This window comes from Alligator sinensis, unplaced genomic scaffold (assembly GCF_000455745.1).
Source record: "Alligator sinensis unplaced genomic scaffold, ASM45574v1 scaffold671_1, whole genome shotgun sequence".
NCBI classification, from domain to species: domain Eukaryota; kingdom Metazoa; phylum Chordata; order Crocodylia; family Alligatoridae; genus Alligator; species Alligator sinensis.
In genome coordinates, this window is record NW_005842851.1 from 2,867 (window position 1) to 10,130 (window position 7,264).

The window sequence follows — 7,264 nt, forward strand, 5'->3', positions numbered from 1 at the left end:
AGAAGTGAGCTAGTTGACAAATGCTCTCTCAGGGGGAGGTTAGAGACAGGCACAATGTTGAGCCTCAGCACCTGTTCAAATATGGAACATGGAAGTGAGATTTGCTGTTGTTTCTCACTCAGCATGTGGCAGAGTCTCTGGATACAGGGTCCATTACACAGTGTGCGCCCAGAGGTGTATCCAACTCCTAGTCCCCCGACACTTGTAATAGGGTAAACTGGCAAAATTAGGTCATGACTAGGCTCATGTGGGGTAATCCTGGCCCTGATGAAAATCAGTGACAAACCTCCCTTCAAGATGGTCAGAATTGTCTTCCATGGTCTTCAGACTGCATGTCAGCCCTTCAGAAACAAACTTGAAAAACAAATTGATCCTAGTTTGTCCTTGATTGACCTTTCCTGAACTGGCTGTTTCTTGATTTCCTATATTTATTCTGTTCGATTTATATCCCACCCTATCTTAAGGCACTGATGATACATGTCACTTTTCATGGGGGCTGTTATTGTTTATCCTAAAAGTTTGACTCACACCCAGTAGACAGCTGTTGCCATGTAAAGAAGGGAGAATGAAGGAATTAACACACCAATTATCCCCTCTCATTTGTTTCTGTTACAGAAAAACAAGAGCAAAGAAATGACTGATGAAATTACAAATATAATGACGTGGCATGTGGCTGAGGTAACAGACATCACATATCCAGCAGTAATATAATATAAAGAGAGAGACAAGAGAGATGAGGAGGCCAATGCCACCAGGTTTGTCTTCACCAGGGATCTGGGTTTTCCATTTCCCAATGAAAAACAGAGGAAAAAAAAACACAGATTTCCCTTTTTTATCAGAGAAAAAATGGATTTTACCTTTTAGCAGAGAAACCCATGGATTTCCTGGTTTTGTGAAGAGCTCTCCAGGCAGGAAGAGTTCCAGCCTGCAAGAGCTAATTTAAAAAAAGGGCAGGGAAACTCTCAACCCTGTCTGGAGGGGGAGGGACAGGGGGAAGGTGGAGGGGGCTGAGGTTCACAGTCATCCAAGGCTTGGATCAGGCTCATTGTTCATTCCTGGAGCTTAAGATAAGTGGGGCTTGGGGGCTGCAGGACAGAGCTGGGAAGGAAGCTGGCTCGGGACTGAGCCAGATCAAGAATGGGGGAGAGGGAAGTGTGTCTCTGTTCCCACTCCCAGGAGCAGAGCATATGGCTCTGCAGGCAAGTGGCGCAATAGCAGTGGTAAGGGGTGGAGGTGGCTGCCGTGTGCAAGCCCCCCCCCCCATTCATCTGGGCAGCACGTGTGCGGCCCACAGAGAGGCACTGGTGGAGGGCAGGGCTACCACTGGCACTGCCTTGGTGCTGCCATATCACTTGCCTGTGGAACCACATGTACAACCAACCGCAGGAAAGCAGAGCAGGTGCATGGCAGCGGCAGCATGGTGTGGTGGTGGCTGTCACATGCAAGCCACACCCCCCCGTCCAGCCAGGTGGCGCATGTGCAGCCCAAAGAGGGGCAACGCTCCTTTGCCCCCCGCAGCTCTGCTCCTGGGAGTAGGCAGACCAGTTAAGTTTGGTCCAGTCTGGACCAGCAGGGCCAGTTCCAGAACCCCAGGTCAGATGCTCAGACCTAAACAAACCTCATGGTGGCAGGTCTCTCTGCCTGAAGCTCATACAGGTGAAGGAGGATCTGATTCCTAGTTCTGGTCCCAGGGCCACCTCTCTTATTTCTCCATCCCTCCTGACCCACAGGTGCCACCCCCAGAAACTCTCAGGTTTGGCCCAAGTTGTGCACCAGTCACCCATGGGAGAGAGGTGGGGGGGAGAAAAAGCAGGAGGGTGGGGAAGAAGGCGGGGGAGATGAGGGGGGGAGGGAGAAAGAGGGAGGCACTGGGCAAGAGAGACAGTGACCTCATTAGAGAGTCTGCCACTCTACCTCCTTCCCCACCCCCCATTCTCAATCTGGCTCCCTCAGCCCCTTTCCTTTCCCCCACCCTGCCCCTTCCCCCCACACACATTTACCTGCTGGGGTGTGTGGGTGTCTGTTTGTGCCTTTGCCTGCAAGTGTGTTTCTGTGCCTGCGTGTTTGTATCTGTGTGTGTGGGGGGCAGAGGGGGAATAAGGGGCACAAGCAGGGCTGGTGGGCAGTTGTGGGGTGAGTGAGGCGCACAAGTAGGTCTGGGGAGGGGTGTTAGGAGACTGTGGGGGGCCTTTTATTTTAATCATGGATTTGGGGGGTTTTATCAGAGAATTTGCCATTTTTGATGAGGGAAAACCAGGATCCCTGGTCTTCACAGACAGAAATAGAACAGCCAGAAGATTACAAGAATGTGTGAAGGAAGGGAGTAGAGGAGAACCAGCCCCACCATTTTTCCAACAGTCACCTGGCTTGTCTGAAACAAGGAGCAGGCCACTGCCTCTAGGCAGAGAGTTTTGGAAAGAAAATCTTTTAGAGGCTGTACCTCCTCATCAGGCTGACAATATTGCTAGTTTGAGCAGGCAGAGCACGTGCACGGGAGATCTGCTTGAGCATCCCATAAAGAACATCAAAGCTGAGAAGTTTCTTCATAGCTAAACTTACTTGAAATATGAATCACAAAGAAAAGATGACAAATTACAAAACCATCTCCTTAGGGAACATATTTCTTCTGACTTGAAACAAGATAGCCCTAAAACAGGTATGGCTAGAAGATTCTATTCACTGAGCAATGTCCAGGGAAGACTGCTAGATTCTGAGCAACAAGTACAAAGGGGAAGGCAAATGACAAGGCAGCTTCAAGTCCCTGAACTTGTATTACCCACATCAGAGGGCCTCAGGAACCTAAGTTATTATACAGAAGCTCTGGGGCTCAAATGTTTTACATCCTTGCTGGACACTTTAATCAAGACAACGGCAGTCCACTCCACAGTAACTGTACCCCAGATTGTCAGGCAGCTTGCACAAAATCTTTTTCATCACGCAATAAGATATTTCCAGAAGAGGAAGTACTATATAAGGCAGTGCAGGGAGCTTGCAGCAAGCCCCTACCAACTTATGCAATTGAGCCTCAGCCCTTGCAGTCACCAACCAGCATTAATGCTGATGCTTTTTTGAGAGAAGTATGTGATGAACCAATGAACAAACTGGTCCCTTCAGAAAACCTATATGGCTCAGGATAGCATTTGTGACTTGGTCTTCCAAAAGATTTCTGGGAATCCACTGCAGAACTCTTCTTCTAGAGAATTACCACTTCACCACTGCGCTGAAACTGAGAACATTGTTGAAAATACACAGAGAGATGCTACTGAGCCTCTGGATAACCAACACAGTTTATCATCAGATCTTAGTAAAATCGTTCCTCTTACCACAGGAAAACTAGCAGCAAATCTTTTGCCAACATTTTCTTCCCTCTTTCCCATTGCAGATTTGGATGTAGGAAAGACTTTGTTGCTGAACAATGCAACTAGAAAAATACTGAAAGCTGTCCAACCCAAGATGGACCTCCCTGCACAACTGGCAGCCCTCCACACTGAGGAGGGAGAGGAGATGATGGAGGAAAAGCTTGAACCAGAACAACAGTGGAGGAGCTGCAGCAGCAGCACATAGAGGAGGCCATTGAAGATGAATTCTCTCTGTATTTGGGGAGCCCATTGGCTACATCCATGGGCAGAGAACAATTCAGGTAACTTTTCTGTTGGTACAGCAACAATGGGAGCTGTGGTGGAGTGGAATCATCTGGAGTCTCTAGACAGAGCTGTCCCTACGTTAGACTAGGTTCAGCATGAAGGTGCACAGGGCTCTGTCCAACTCTCTGTTACTTGTAATCAGACTTCTTCACTGTTGCAACACAGTGGGACCAGACTGTGCCAGAGACTCTGAGCTTCCATACAAGGCTTATTTACTCTGCCACCATGATACATGCTTCCTTCCCATCCCCAGATCAATCTACACAACCATAGCTTATGGGAGGACATGTTCAGCATAAGGGCATTAGAGCAAGGGCATCTCTCTCAGCTACACCTGCTGCACATCCAGAATCCACTAGGATAAAATTCTCAAACTGGGCGCCACAGCACTGTGGGGTGTCTTGAGCTCCTTTCAGGGGTGCCTCAAGGTGCCAGACAACATTAGCACTTGTAGGAGTGAAAATACAATTCACAAGAGAACCCCAGAGATTTCCAATAGAAATCCAGAGTGTTTAAAACCATGCTGGCCTATTGTGGTCCTTCGAAGTTCTTTGCAACAAAATAAATGCTCTAATATTTTTCTGTCCTCAAACAAGTGAAGACTAAAAGCTTGCATTTTCCAAGGGGTGCCTTGAGCCTAAAAAGGTTGAGAACCACTGCACTAGGGAAACAGTCCATACAGGCTGCCCCGAGCTGGAAAACCAGGCCACACATATGCAATCCTGCCTTGCTGCTGGGCTGCAGACAGAGGACCTCGATGCTTTCTCCCTCCATAAGGCTTTTGAGGACCTGAAGGCAGGCTCTGCCCAAAAGTCTGACTTCTAAAGACCTGCGAGGCTGCGGGCCGGTCACGGCCCTCCAATATTTTCAACAGCCTCCAACTGTTTAGTTGGAAGCAGTGAATGTTTCCAGCTGTCAGAAGGGGAGACCTTCCTGGGTGCATCTGTCCTAGCACACAAGGGCATCACTAGCAGCAGTGTCATTGGAGCAATACTGGGCCTGCCATGCAGGCCACAGCAGATCACATCTTTGGTTTCTCAGCTTCTGACTGTGATACAGCTATGACAGACAGCAAGCCTGAGGACTGTCAGCCCCTGCTTAAAAGAAGGATATTAATCGGTACACTTACTTGTCCCAGGAAGCAGCAGATATGGGTCCTAGGTCCTGCTTACACAGAAACAATTTGAATCTGTATAATCTCTTACCAACAGTGCTCTAACCACTGGATTGTAAACTAGGCCTTGCCAAGAGCTTTCCCCATCTCTCCTCTCAAAGCTTGTCCCCTTGGCAGCCAAAACAGAGGGGTAAGTGGGGATATGAGGTGGTTCAAGGTTTTATCCTGCTTCAAAATGTAAAGAAGCAACCCCTGTGTTATGTAGCCATTTCAGCCAATAAGGGAGTCCTATTCCACCATTGGGAAGTAGAATCCCAAACTGCATGTGGGGAAGCAATGTAATTACACATGTGAGCAGTACATAGGACTGGCCCTAAAAGTCCATTCCAGAGAGAGAAATGAGATGAAGTGTGTTACCCAAGGCTATCCAATAAACTACTGGCAGAATCAGAGGCAGATTTCCAGACTAGATTCCCAGCCATGTAGTATTTCAGCTGGACAATGCACTCACCTCAGAGCAGCTGGATGGGTCAAGAATTGGTAAAGCACTATCAGTGATTTTTCATTGTTTTTAAAGCACTGACAATGAACTTGACACAAAATAGCATGGAGAACAAGAAACAAAGATGAAAAATACTACTGAAATGCTAATGTTATGACCCTTTACTCTTGTTTGTCTCTAAATTCAAATGACTGTTTCCTTTTGTTTGTAGTGAGAATGTTGAAGAACGCCCCCACCAGCACTGGAAGCACAGAGAGCAAGTGAATGTATGAGATTTGCACTTTTTTAGGGTTTTATTTCCCTTAATGTCTTTATCACCATCTATAATGTATTTAATTCTTCCATTCCTTTAATCTCAGCTATCATTTGGATGGTGAAAGACTGTCTCAAAAATACAGTATTCTAGAGAATAGTTATGCTATTTCTCCAAAACAGACTTTTTCTGGCAAAGGAAGTCAAGTTTTAAAGGGAAGCTCTTCACACCTGCCACATGGTTTTCATTCTGGTCTGGCAATTCCCTGCACAAACTTCCATAAAGAGAGACTCCACTAACAGCCCGCAAAATGAATTCAACGCTGTACTTAATCTGTGAGTTTTGAAACACCGGCTCTTTCTTATGGATTACTGTGCAGATTGCTGTTAGGACAGCACAATGGGGCCCTTACTTTCATGCACCCAGCACTATACAAACATGCCCCAGAGTTGGCACCAAAACGCATCAAAACACAGCCAAACCTCCTCCAGAAAAAAGAGAGCATGCACTGGTTCTTCCAATGCATTGTTCATGCCTGTGTGCTTCAGTACTGCACCAGGGATCACCACAATGAGGAAGGCAGCATGTACTCTACCTACACTGTCCCTCCCCTGAAATGCAAGTCAGGTGGTCTGTGTGAATGGTAGGCTCACCCAAGAGCTAGAGCTGACTGGATCCAGCCAGCACCACACCAATGGGTGGTTACATTGTATCAGTTTGGGAAGGCAGTGTGCAAAGAAGCAGGCATAGTGTCCCTCACTGCAGCAGTCCCTGCTGGAGTACAATGCAGCAGAGACAGGCCCATTAGAACAAAAACTTTCAGGACAATACTTTGCAGTGATGCTAAAACATCTAAAAACATCAGTCATGAAAGTGGAAATGAGTGCCTGGTGAGCTAACTGTGCATGTGTTTTTGTTTCCAGGGATTTATGCTGACATGTGCAAGGCCTAGGATACAGGAGACTCTTTATACACATGTGAGGTAAATATCTTGTAAAACCTTTGGTAACAGAACCCCAGGAAGTGGTCCACAAAAGGTCTCTTGGGTCCCCCAGCTAACCCCTTGCATTTTGCAGGCTCTTCACTATTTCATTCAGTTCAAATATCTGCTCTATAATCTCTACACAGACGTTGTCTCTAGCCATCCAGTGGAGTCTGTTCCCCAGAGCAGTTGCTCTACCTCTTAAGATGCTTGGCTCCACTCTTGCTATCCCTAAAGTCAAGGGGTATTTTTCCCCTGGTTTCAAAGGGAGCAGGACTGAGTGCCTTTTCCTAATCTCTATCTTAAAAAATAGTTTCTTTTACTCCAGCCCATCATGTGTATTATGTCCTTAAAAACTAGTTGTTGCCTGTGATGCATGTAGTCTATGTAGGCCCACATCTTGCAAACTTAAGCATGTGCATAAAATCATGGACTTCACATGAAGTAATACGTTACCTTAGGAATCATCATTTAAGAAGGGTATTCAAATCTTTGGCTGCACTGGAATGTAGATGACAAGTACAAAAGCACTATTACCACTGTCTATGGCATTAGTGAGCTCACTGCTGGATGCTATATCCAGTTTTCACGTCCACACTAAATGTAATGCTGATAAACTAAAAAAGGTTCATAAAAGAAATATGAGATTGAACTTAGGTCTAGAAACCTTTCTTCAGTGTGAGAGACTAAAGAAGCTCTATCTATTCAACTTAAAAAGAGAGAAGGTTTAGCAGCAATTTGATCATGAGTTAAAAGCATTTCTGTAGGG

General features: G+C 46.4%; 1 pseudogene; it reads left to right on the forward strand.

The window, feature by feature from the left end:
- Window positions 1-633: 633 nt before the first annotated feature.
- Window positions 634-7,264, forward strand: part of LOC112547981 — an 11,013-nt pseudogene continuing 4,382 nt past the window's right edge.